The sequence below is a fragment of the Mobula hypostoma genome, chromosome 29 (assembly GCF_963921235.1).
Source record: "Mobula hypostoma chromosome 29, sMobHyp1.1, whole genome shotgun sequence".
NCBI classification, from domain to species: domain Eukaryota; kingdom Metazoa; phylum Chordata; class Chondrichthyes; order Myliobatiformes; family Myliobatidae; genus Mobula; species Mobula hypostoma.
In genome coordinates this window covers 23,277,002-23,290,523 of record NC_086125.1, presented here as the reverse complement: position 1 = coordinate 23,290,523, position 13,522 = coordinate 23,277,002, and positions in this window count along the sequence as shown.

The window sequence follows — 13,522 nt, the reverse complement described above, 5'->3', positions numbered from 1 at the left end:
TGCCGAGACTCAAACCCAAACCCTTTGAATCACCCTAGCCGCCAGACATCCAATGAACTGTCCATTGTGCCACGGAGCCAGCTTGCTGAGGGTCATTCTGAGCACTTGCTTAACAGAGTCTGTGGGCGGTTGCCAGGGATTCGGACCCAGAGGGACAGCAGATGCTGCTGGAAGATCACTAGTTCAGTGACATCAAGACAGCAGTGTACGTAGCTGTCGAAAGAAGACTCTCGAGTCGGGGGAACTTGAATAAGCATCACTGCAGATTGCAACATCTGAACAGTGAGCTGTTGGTCTGTTGCAGGAGTGATACCTCTCTCTCCCTTGTTCATGAGAGAAAGAGCCTGCTTGAGGTGTCAAAGTATTAGGATGGACAGTAATTTCTGATGGACTCTACATGGTCTCTGAGGGCTTTGGTATTGCTTCCATGATGGGTGGTGGGTGGGGTTGATACTTTTGCTGGAGCAAGAGGAGGGAGGGGGGAAGGTTGATGATTTTGCTATTGCTTGTGCATAGGAAGGGGGGTCTTTCTGGTTCTAATGTTTTCAGTCATTCATTCTTTGGGTTTTTTTCTTCTGTTTTGTGGATGTCTGTGAAGAGTAAGAATTTCAGATTGTATACTGTATACATTCTCTGATATTAAATTGAACATAGAGCCATTGAACACTTGAAGGATGTTGGCTCAAAAAGGTCACAGGAGGGGCACAGGTACTTTGTGCACAGAACATAGTAACTAGATGACATAATTAATGTATAAACTTGGCATCATGAATGTAAAGAAAACCCTGTAGCATTTTGTATTTCTTTCATATATATTGTATGCATAAAGTTTATTTCTGAAATATATCAAAAATGATAAGGCTGCTACCACTCCCTTTGGGATCAAAGGTATTAAATGTAGACAAAAAGGGTGTCCTCCCCAGTAACATTCAACATTGCTAATTATCAGCACCTTGCTCTGTCTGGGAGCTGGTGTCACTTCACAGAACCTGGAGAACCAGAAAAACCATTGGGGTGAGAAGAGAGACTTCTTGGTTCCACCTCTGACTGAGCGAGTGTTTAAAGAGTGGGGCCACTGCTTTGCATTTGGAATTCGCAGCCGCTCTCTGTTGTGTGATTCTGTCCCCCAGGATAAGGGTGTGAGGTGTCGGTGAGCACTAGAAGGAACTTAACCACAATGTGGTACTGAGTGCAGCAAAGTCCTGGGAAGATCTTCCATTGGATCAGTTTATAATGAGCTCAGATTACAGTGTGTCTGACTCAACCTGTGCCCTACACCCACCATTTATGCAATAACTTTAACAATTCAACGTATGGTGACAGAACAGCGTTGGAATGGGGTGTAAAATTGTTATTTTTCTTGTAGTTTAACTTTCCTCTGCTTGCTAGTATTTTTATACCATCATGTAATTGTTCAGTGAATTTTCCAGTAATTAAGGTAGAGTTGTTTCTGACCCCACTAAGGAGCACCAGGCCATTGTCTCCCAGACCATCACCAACATTATTAACTCTGGGGATCTTCCATCCACCGCCACCAACCTCATAGTTCCTGCAGCCCACACCTCCTGTTTCTACCTTCTACCCAAGGTCCACAAACCTGCTTGTCCAGGTAGACCCATTGTTTCAGTTTGTTCCTGCCCCACTGAACTCATATCTGCATACCTTGACTCTTTTTTACACCCCCCCCGCCCCGCCCAGTTCAGTCCCTTTCTACTTATATCCATGACACTTCACATGCTCTAGGTCCTTCCAAGAACTTCAAGTTTCCTGGCCCCCATCATCATCTCCTTTTTTACTATGGACTTATATACCTCCTTCCGCCATCAGGAAGACATCAAAGCTCTCTGTTTCACTCTGGACACCAAACCCAGCCAGTTCCCTTCCACCTCCACTCTCCTCCGTCTCGCGGATCTTGTCCTCACTCTTTATAATTTCTCCTTTGGCTCCTTCCTCTTCCTTCAAACAAAAGGAGTAGCCGTGGGCACTCACTTGGGTCCGAGCTATTCCTGACTGCTTGTCAGCCACATGGAAGAGTCTATGTTCCAAGCCTACACTGGTGGCTGTCCCACACTTTTCCTGAGCTGCATTGGTGACTGCATTGGTGCCTGCTTCCTGCACCCATGAGAAACTCGTCAACTTCATCCACTACCTCCTCCTAAACTGTTACTTGCAAAAATGCCATCTGTTTCTCTCAATTCTTCTGTCTCTGTTGCATCTGTTCTCAGGATGAAGCTTTCCATTCCAGAACGAAAGAGATGTGCTCCTTCTTCAAAGAAAGGGGCTTCCCTTACTCCATCATCAATACTGTTTTCAACCGCATCTCTTCCACTTCACACACGTCTGCTCTTACCCCATCCTCCCGCCACCCTACCAGGGATAGGGTTCCCCTTGTCCTCACCTACCACCTCACTAGCCTCTGCGTCCAGCATAGAATTCTCTGCAACATCCATCTCCAATAGGATCCCACCAACAAGCACATCTTTCCCTACTTCCCACTTTCTGCTTTCCGCAGGGATCGCTGCTTACATGACTCCCTTGTCCATTCATCCCTCCCCACTCACCTCCCTCCTGGCACTTATCCTTGCAAGCGGAACAAGCGCTACATTTGCTGCTACACCTCTTCCCTCACCACCATTCAAGGCCCTAAGCAGTCCTTCCAGGTGAGGCGATGCTTCACCTGTGAGTCTTTTGGGGGTCATGTACTGTATCCAGTGCTCCCGGTCTGGCCTCCTGTATATCAGTGAGACCTGACGTAGATTGGAAGACCGCTTCACCGAGCACCTATGCTCTGTCTGCCAAAAAAAGTGATATCTCCCAGTGGCCAGCCATTTTAATTCCACTTCCCATTCCCATTCTGATACCTCTACTGTCATGATGAGGACACACTCAGGTTGGAGGAACAACACCTTATATTCCCGTCTGGGTGGCTTCCAACCTGTTGGCATTAACATCGCTTTTTCGAACTTCCAGTAATAGCAACCCCCCTCCCCATCCCCTCCACCATTCCCCATCCTCTTTTCCCACTCTCACCTTATCTCATTGCCTGCCCATCACCTCCTTCTGGTGCTCCCCCCCCCTTTTCTTTCTTCCACAGTCTTCTGTCCTCTCCTGTCTGACTCCCCCTTCCCAGCTCTTTACTTCATCCCTTCCCCCTCTCTTCCCGATTTCACCTATCATCCTGTGTTTCTCCCTCGCCTTTTAACTCATACCCTCATCCTTTTCTTTTCTCCAGCCCTGCTGAAGGGTCTTGGGCCGAAACGCCAACTGTACTCTTTTCCATAGATGCTGCCTGGCCTGCTGAGTTCCTCCAGCATTTTTTGTGTGTGTTGCTTAGATTTCCTATATCTGCAGATTTTCTCCTGTTTGTGACAGCTGTTTCTGTGTTTTTTTTTTTAGAAACTTCTTGGTTTTCAGTAGCAAGTATTCCACCACATGAATCTGACTATTTTAAGACCATAAGACCATTAGGCAAAGAAGCAGAATTCGGCCACTTGGCTGATCCAGTCTGCTCCACCATTCGTTCTTGGCTGATTTATCAATGCTGTCAACCCCACTCTCCTGCCTTCTGCCTTTTGTGGGTAGATTGTTATCACTGAAATTTTGCTGTGTCTAGTCTCAGTGTAGAAGACCATAGCTGCCTCTTAGTCTGGTCTTCCCTTGACACTTCTTATTTTTCTTTGCTCTTGTGACCCTTAATCAAATGATCGTAAGCAAGTTTTACGCCTCATTCTGGAGATCCCAAGAACCTTTGGATTGCAAAAGCATCAGTATCCAACAACAGTCACCAGAGTGAACAACTTGTGTGGAATATAATGCCCAGGCACCTCCCAGGGCCGGCAGCTCTTTCCCTTAGTCCAGATCTTGGTGCAAGTTATTCAAATTCCCTGAATTAAAAATCGACAGATTGGTGGCAAACCTTCCCATGTTTAAGCAAATAGACTGCTGGAGGGAATCAATGGGTCGAGCAGCATTTATGGGGGGAAAGGGATTGCCAACACTTTGGTGGGAAACCCAGCATCGTTTCTTAGACCTGACGCAGGATTTCAACCCGATATGTTGACCATTTCTTCCTTTCACAGATGCTACACAGTTTGCTGAGCTCCTTCAGCAGCTTGTGTGTTGCTGCAGATTCCAGCATCTGCAGTCTCCTGTGTCATCACCCTCAAACAGGTAACCTCTGGGCCTGTGTTCTGAGCCTGTTGCTATGGACACTGCTCACAGACAATCGCACGGCAATGACACAGTAGTGGTGGGGCCCATCACCAACAAGGATGACACAATAGTGGGGGTGCTCGTCTCCAACAAGGATGAGACAGCCTACAGAGAGGAGGGGGAAGAGTTTAGGGTCTAGTGCCAGACAAATAGCCACTTCCTTAATATCAACAACTCAAAAGGAATACTTACCGACTTCAGGAAAACTTGCACCATTCACACGCCCCCTTCAGGTTGGTGGCATGGCAGTGGAAACTGCGAGTGGTTTCAGCTTCTGGGGGTGCACATCACACACAACCTCTCGTGGTCCCAGAACACCTCATACACAGTTAAGAAAGCTTGACTGTCTCTAGTTTCTTTTCCTCTACTTTCTGAGGAGGCTAAAGAGAGAGCTGGACTTTGCACATCCACAATATCGTCATAATAATTCTACAGACGTGCAGTGGAGAGCATCTTGACAAGTTGCATCACTGCTTGGTGCAGAAACTGCACTGCAGCAGGCAGGAATGCTCGGCAACGGGTAATAGAAACTGCCCAGTGCATCTCTGGCACCAGCCTACCCACCACCAAGGGCATAGATACAGAAAGGTGCAGGAAAAGGGCCAGTGACACCATGAATAACATCACCCACCCTGATCATGGCCTGTTGGTCCGACTCACACCGCTGAGGAGGCTACGTAGTATCTACAGTTGTGTATTTAATATATCATTAATATTGTAGTGATACTGTAAACACATTGTTTGATTAAGCATTCCTTGTTGTTTAAATAATTATGGTTACGTGTACAAAGTACGTGAATGGTGTACATTATCATACCATAACGTCATATGTATGTGCCTTACTTAAAGTAAAAATAAAACTAAGACATGTTCTCCTGGGATCCTGTCTTTTTCCCTGCAATTAGGTTTATGTTTTTGGGAGTTACAAAACATAACATGCATGCCAGGGTCACCAGGCACAGAGTTACTTTCTCCAAGCAGTGAGACTGATCAACACCTCCGCCCACTAACTTTATATTCCACCAACTTTATTGTTCCCCATCAGTCACCTTATGTACAACCTAATGTCACTTTGTGAACATACAATCAATGTATATCAGCTATCTTATGCGTTTATATTTATTTGTGTATTATTATTATTATTATTGTGTTCTTTATCTTCTGTGATTTTTTGTGCTATATTGGATCCAGAGTCACTATGATTTCATTCTCCTTACATTTGTGTACAGGAAATGCATTTAAACAATCTTGAATCTTGAATCTTCTTCCATGGCTAACTCACCATCCACTCTATGTAACCGACTCACCCTCCCCTCCCTCCACAAACCTGGCCAGCCCTTGCACCCATTCCTTTCTTATTGCTGGGTGGAAATGCTACAACTTGCCGAGACAGCAGTTCTAAAGGGTAGCTCTCTCTCTCTCTCTCTCTCACACACACACACACACACACACACACACACACACCCACAAGCCCCTTCCCTGAGGCAACCAGGGATGGGCAATAAATGCTACTCTCAATAATGATACATCCTGAAAAATGAATGAAAGAATAATTAAATTTCTATTTATGTATACATGTGTATTTATCTTTAATAAATAATCCTGAATCAGTCCTGAAGCAGTTACCATAACCATATAACAGTTACAGCACGGAAACAGGCCATCTCGGCCCTTCTAGTCCGTGCTGAACGTTACTCTCACCTAGTCCCACCGACCTGCACTCAGCCCATAACCCTCCATTCCTTTCCTGTCTATATACCTATCCAATTTTTCTTTATATGATAATATCGAACCTGCCTCTACCACTTCTACTGGAAGTTCGTTCAACATTTACTTCAAGCTCCCCTGTCTTCCCCTGATAATTGACTTATCACTATATTCATGCGAGGAAAATATGCGCTGTGTGTTTAATATTAAATTCGTTAGATAAACCCTTTTAGAAACAAAATTGAGTGTATTAGCCACTTATCACCTATATTCCGGTCGAGATTAACACCTCCCCCCCAACAGAATCGCCAGAAACGATTCGTAGAAAAAAATCGGCACGTACACACATGCCCAAATCACGTATGCGCACACAGGTGCCCATGCAAGGCTTCACGGTCATGGTAATCTTTCTCGGGGTAAACACAACGTATTTGACTGCTCCTCTTGTCCGTTGGCAACCCTACCCGCCCCCCCCGCCCAACCGGGTCGGCCGTTCCACAAGAATATTGTCAATAATAAACCGGTCTGTGGTGCAAAAAAAGTTGGGGACCCCTGCTGTAGTAGTATTGGTAGTGTTTAATTTGTTCTGTATTTCATTTACATAAATAATTTGTTACTCAGTTAAATGGCAGTTTGTGTTTTTTATGCCTTTTTTAACCATTTCTATGAAACACTGGCTAACTGGGCCAGCTGCTTAATTGTGCTGAAATGAACTGTTCCCAACGTGTCCCAATTAACCAGAATTCACTGTATCCGATATTACTGTCAATGAAATTTTACTCCTTTGTAGGACTAGTCAAGCTGCATGGAACAATTGAGTTCCTACTCTAAAATAATCCAAGAAATACGACCTTGCTTAAAATGAGGTTTTGATTAGTTGCTCATTAAATACTAGGTGGGAGTTAAGGAAGATTAAAAGATGAATTTCACTTATCTTTATAAAAACAAAATGCCCTGATTGGATCCAGATTAAAGTGAAGCTTCAGACCCAAAGTCGAACCAATTACCGGCAACTGTAGTGCCAAATACATTGTCCTGGACCTTAGACTGCTCTGAATAAGTACTAGAACAGGTGGTGACTCAGCCTGACCCTCCCCTAGCCATAGTTTTCAGTCAAAGGGGCACATTTTCACTATCTGATCCAGACTCAATTCCTGAGAATAATCAGGCTGCACCTCTCTTTACTCCCCTTCTCAGTCTCTTGCTCTCGCCCATTCTGTTTCACAAGTTTCACTTTTTCGAAACTCATTTGCCCATTACCATCTCATGAGTGCTACTCAACTTTAAGTAGTATGGAATTTGACATAATTCTCATTATGTCCAATAGTTATGCATTCTCTGCACAGAAATATCACAACGTAACCATGGCAAAGCAGACTCAGCTTCTAGGAGTATAAAGAGAGAAAAGTTCTGTGTCACCATATCATATTTCATGTGGGTAATGGAACACGGTATCGGAATGAATACTCAGAACTGATGTGTCATCACAGAGGTTTCAATCCTTGTGGAGTGCAATTCTCAAACTATTCTTCTCAGTGACCGGCCAGGAACCAAATGCCAGTGACAGTTCAGCCTTACTGTTGGTGGCACTGTGTCACAACAGTTCACATTACTGCCTCACAAAGCCAGAGTCCTGGATTCAGTCCCGACCTCAGGCGTAGTATGTGCGGGATTCCTCTGCTCTCAATGTGACAGCATCAGTTTCTGCTGATGCTTCAGCCCACCTCCTCTACCCAAAGACAGGGCGGAGGGTTCATTCGCTACTGTCGGATCTTGGTAATTTTCAATCTCCAGCTTCTTCCAGGAGTTCAAGCATGAGTGAGAAACTTTGATTCTTCATGATTTTCAAGTTTAAGCAAAGGAAAGGTACGAAGCAAACAGAAGAACGGTGATAAAAAAGCAGGTGAAACACACGATGGTGTTTTTGGAAAAATCTATGACCTTTACAGTTCAGATAACAGAAATTCCTTAGGTAAGAAAATCCAATCAAAAAGTTACACAATTTTAACACATGATAATTTGCTAACACTTAGCATAATAAAAATGAAAAGGTGATATTCAAGAATTTTATCTGAAACAGTGACAGTTCCTTTCTCCTGCACAAATGCTTCCTGACCCAATTTTTCCAGCTGGTTGTTTATTGCTCCAGATTCCAGGATCTGATGTCTTGTATTTTGCTTTCTCTGTAACCACTTCCAGCCTCTACACTGCTCCCTTTTTATAACCCCTTTCAGCTCCCATATCCTTCCTTTTGCTGTAACTGCTTCCAGTCCCTTCATTCACCATCTTACTGTAATTTCCTCCAACCCCTAGAGACTCATTCTCTCTGCAGGCTCTTCTACCCTGACACTTCTCAATCTCTGCAATTTTTCCAGCCTCTGCACAGCTGTCTCATTTCAATCTCTTCCACTCCCTCTACCCGTCTTTCTCTCTAATCTATCCTATTCCTTATACTCTCTCTCTTTTCAGTCTTTCCTACTCCCTACATTTATCTCTCTGCAAGTCGTTCCAGTCCTCACACCCTTCCGTACTCACCTGAAACTCTTCCAGCCCTTGCACCCCTCCCTCTCTCTATAATCACTTCCACCCCCAACACCCCCTCCCTCTCTCTATAATCACTTCCACCCCCAACACCCCCTCCCTCTCTCTATAATCACTTCCACCCCCAACACCCCCTCCCTCTCTCTATAATCACTTCCACCCCCAACACCCCCTCCCTCTCTCTATAATCACTTCGACCCCCAACACCCCCTCCCTCTCTCTATAATCACTTCCACCCCCAACACCCCCTCCCTCTCTCTATAATCACTTCCACCCCCAACACCCCCTCCCTCTCTCTATAATCACTTCCACCCCCAACACCCCCTCCCTCTCTCTATAATCACTTCCACCCCCAACACCCCCTCCCTCTCTCTATAATCACTTCCACCCCCAACACCCCCTCCCTCTCTCTATAATCACTTCTATCCCCAACACCCCCTCCCTCTCTCTATAATCACTTCTACCCCCAACACCCCCTCCCTCTCTCTATAATCACTTCCACCCCCAACACCCCCTCCCTCTCTCTATAATCACTTCCACCCCCAACACCCCCTCCCTCTCTCTATAATCAATCACTTCCACCCCCAACACCCCCTCCCTCTCTCTATAATCACTTCCACCCCCAACACCCCCTCCCTCTCTCTATAATCACTTCCACCCCCAACACCCCCTCCCTCTCTCTATAATCACTTCCACCCCCAACACCCCCTCCCTCTCTCTATAATCACTTCCACCCCCAACACCCCCTCCCTCTCTCTATAATCACTTCCACCCCCAACACCCCCTCCCTCTCTCTCTATAATCACTTCCACCCCCAACACCCCCTCCCTCTCTCTATAATCACTTCCACCCCCAACACCCCCTCCCTCTCCTCTCTATAATCACTTCCACCCCCAACACCCCCTCCCTCTCTCTATAATCACTTCCACCCCCAACACCCCCTCCCTCTCTCTATAATCACTTCCACCCCCAACACCCCCTCCCTCTCTCTATAATCACTTCCACCCCCAACACCCCCTCCCTCTCTCTATAATCACTTCCACCCCCAACACCCCCTCCCTCTCTCTATAATCACTTCCACCCCCAACACCCCCTCCCTCTCTCTATAATCACTTCCACCCCCAACACCCCCTCCCTCTCTCTATAATCACTTCCACCCCCAACACCCCCTCCCTCTCTCTATAATCACTTCCACCCCCAACACCCCCTCCCTCTCTCTATAATCACTTCCACCCCCAACACCCCCTCCCTCTCTCTATAATCACTTCCACCCCCAACACCCCCTCCCTCTCTCTATAATCACTTCCACCCCCAACACCCCCTCCCTCTCTCTATAATCACTTCCACCCCCAACACCCCCTCCCTCTCTCTATAATCACTTCCACCCCCAACACCCCCTCCCTCTCTCTATAATCACTTCCACCCCCAACACCCCCTCCCTCTCTCTATAATCACTTCCACCCCCAACACCCCCTCCCTCTCTCTATAATCACTTCCACCCCCAACACCCCCTCCATCTCTCTCTATAATCACTTCTATCCCCAACACCCCCTCCCTCTCTCTATAATCACTTCCACCCCCAACACCCCCTCCCTCTCTCTATAATCACTTCTTTCCCCAACACCCCCTCCATCTCTCTCTATAATCACTTCTACCCCCAACACCCCCTCCCTCTCTCTATAATCACTTCTATCCCCCAACACCCCCTCCCTCTCTCTCTATAATCGCTTCTACCCCCAACACCCCCTCCCTCTCTCTATAATCACTTCTACCCCAACACCCCCTCCCTCTCTCTATAATCACTTCCACCCCCAACACCCCCTCCCTCTCTCTCTATAATCACTTCTACCCCCAACACCCCCTCCCTCTCTCTCTATAATCACTTCTTTCCCCAACACCCCCTCCATCTCTCTCTATAATCACTTCTTTCCCCAACACCCCCTCCCTCTCTCTCTATAATCGCTTCTAACCCCAACACCCCCTCCCTCTCTCTCTATAATCACTTCTATCCCCAACACTCCTTCCCTCTCTCTCTATAATCACTTCTAACCCCAACACCCCCTCCCTCTCTCTCTATAATCACTTCTATCCCCAACACTCCTTCCCTCTCTCTCTATAATCACTTCTTTCCCCAACACCCCCTCCCTCTCTCTCTATAATCGCTTCTAACCCCAACACCCCCTCCCTCTCTCTCTATAATCACTTCTATCCCCAACACCCCCTCCCTCTCTCTATAATCACTTCTTTCCCCAACACCCCCTCCCTCTCTCTATAATCACTTCTACCCCCAACACCCCCTCCCTCTCTCTCTATAATCACTTCTTTCCCCAACACCCCCTCCCTCTCTCTATAATCACTTCTTTCCCCAACACCCCCTCCCTCTCTCTCTATAATCACTTCTTTCCCCAACACCCCCTCCCTCTCTCTCGATAATCACTTCTTTCCCCAACACCCCCTCCCTCTCTCTATAATCACTTCTACCCGCAACACCCCCTCCCTCTCTCTCTATAATCACTTCTACCCCCAACACCCCCTCCCTCTATCTCTATAATCACTTCAATACCCAACACCGCCACCCTCTCTCTATAATCACTTCTATCCCCAACACCCCCTCCCTCTCTCTATAATCACTTCTACCCCCAACACCCCCCCTCTATAATCACTTCCACCCCCACCACCCCCTCCCTCTCTCTATAGTCACATCTATCCCCAACACCCCCTCCATCTCTCTCTATAATCACTTCTACCCCCAACAAACCCTTCTCTCTCAATAATCACTTCTACCCCCAAAACCCCCTCCCTCTCTCTATAATCACTTCTACCCCAACACCCCTCCCTCTCTCTATAATCACTTCTACCCCAACACCCCTCCCTCTATCTCTATAATCACTTCTATCCCCAATACCCCCTCCCTCTCTCTATAATCACTTCTATTCCCAACACCCCCTCCCTCTCTCTATAATCACTTCCACCCCCAACACCCCCTCCCTCTCTCTCTATAATCACTTCTACCCCCAACACCCCTCTCTCTCTCTCTATAATCACTTCTACCCCCAACACCCCCTCCCTCTCTCTATAATCACTTCTACCCCCAACACACCCTCCCTCTATCTCTATAATCACTTCTTTCCCCAACACCCCCTCCCTCTCTCTATAATCACTTCTACCCCCAACACCCTCCCTCTCTCTCTATAATCACTTGTACACCCAACACCCCCTCCCTCTCTATAATCACTTCTATCCTCAACACCCCCTCCCTCTCTCTATAATCACTTCTACCTCCAACACCCCCTCCCTCTCTCTCTATAATCGCTTCTACCCCCAAAACTCGGTCCCTCTCTCTCTATAATAACTTCTAACCCCAACACCCCCTCCCTCTCTCTCTATAATCACTTCTATCCCCAACACCCCCTCAATCTCTGTATAATCACTTCTACCAACAACACCCCCCTCTCTCTATAATCACTTCAATACCAACACCATCTCCCTCTCTCTCTATAATCACCGCTACCCCAACACCCCCTCCCTCTCTCTATAATCACTTCTACCCCCAACACCCCCTCCCTCTCTCTCTATAATCACTCTTACCCCCAACACACCTCCCTCTCTCTATAATCACTTCTACCCCCAACACCCCCTCCCTCTATCTCTATAATCACTTCTATCCCCAATACCCCCTCCCTCTCTCTATAATCACTTCTTCCCCAACACCCCCTCCCTCTCGCTCTATAATCACTTCTATCCCCAACACCCCCTCCCTCTCTCTATAATCACTTCTATTCCCAACAACCCCCCTTTCTCTATAATCACTTCCACCCCCAACACCCCCTCCCTCTCTCTCTATAATCACTTCTACCCCCAACACCCTCCCTCTCTCTCTATAATCACTTCTACACCCAACACCCCCTCCCTCTCTCTCTATAATCACTTCTACACCCAACACCCCCTCCCTCTCTATAATCACTTCTATCCTCAACACCGCCTCCCTCTCTCTATAATCACTTCTACCTCCAACACTCCCTCCCTCTCTCTCTATAATCACTTCTACCTCCAACACCCCCTCCCTCTCTCTCTATAATCGCTTCTACCCCCAAAACTCGGTCCCTCTCTCTCTATAATAACTTCTAACCCCAACACCCCCTCCCTCTCTCTCTATAATCACTTCTATCCCCAACACCCCTCCTTCTCTCTCTATAATCACTTCTACCAACAACACCCCCCCCTCTCTCTATAATCACTTCAATACCAACACCATCTCCCTCTCTCTCTATAATCACCGCTACCCCCAACACCCCCTCCCTCTCTCTATAATCACTTCTACCCCCAACACCCCCTCCCTCTCTCTCTATAATCACTTCTACCCACAACACCCCCTCGCTCTCTCTCTATAATCACTTCTACCCCCAACACCCCCTCCCTCTCTCTATAATCATTTCTATCCCCAACACCCCCTCCCTCTCTCTCTATAATCACTTCTACCCACAACACCCCCTCCCTCTCTCTCTATAATCACTTCTACCCCCAACACCCCCTCCCTCTCTCTATAATCATTTCTATCCCCAACACCCCCTCCCTCTCTCTATAATCACTTCTACCCCCAACACCCCCTCCCTCTCTCTCTATAATCACTTCTACCCACAACACCCCCTCGCTCTCTCTCTATAATCACTTCTACCCCCAACACCCCCTCCCTCTCTCTATAATCATTTCTATCCCCAACACCCCCTCCCTCTCTCTCTATAATCACTTCTATCCCCAATACCCCTCCCTCTCTCTCTATAATCACTTCTATCCCCAATACCCCTCCCTCTCTCTCTATAATCACTTCTATCCGCAACAACCCCTCCCTCTCTCTATAATCACTTCTACCCCCAACTCCCCCTCCCTCTCTCTCTATAATCACTTCAATACCAACACCCCCTCCCTCTCTCTATAATCACTTATACCCCCAACACCCCCTCCCGCTCTCTATAATCACCTCTACCCCCAACACCCCCTCCCTCTCTCTATAATCACTTCTACCCCCAACACCCCCTCCCTCTCTGTATAATCACTTCTATCC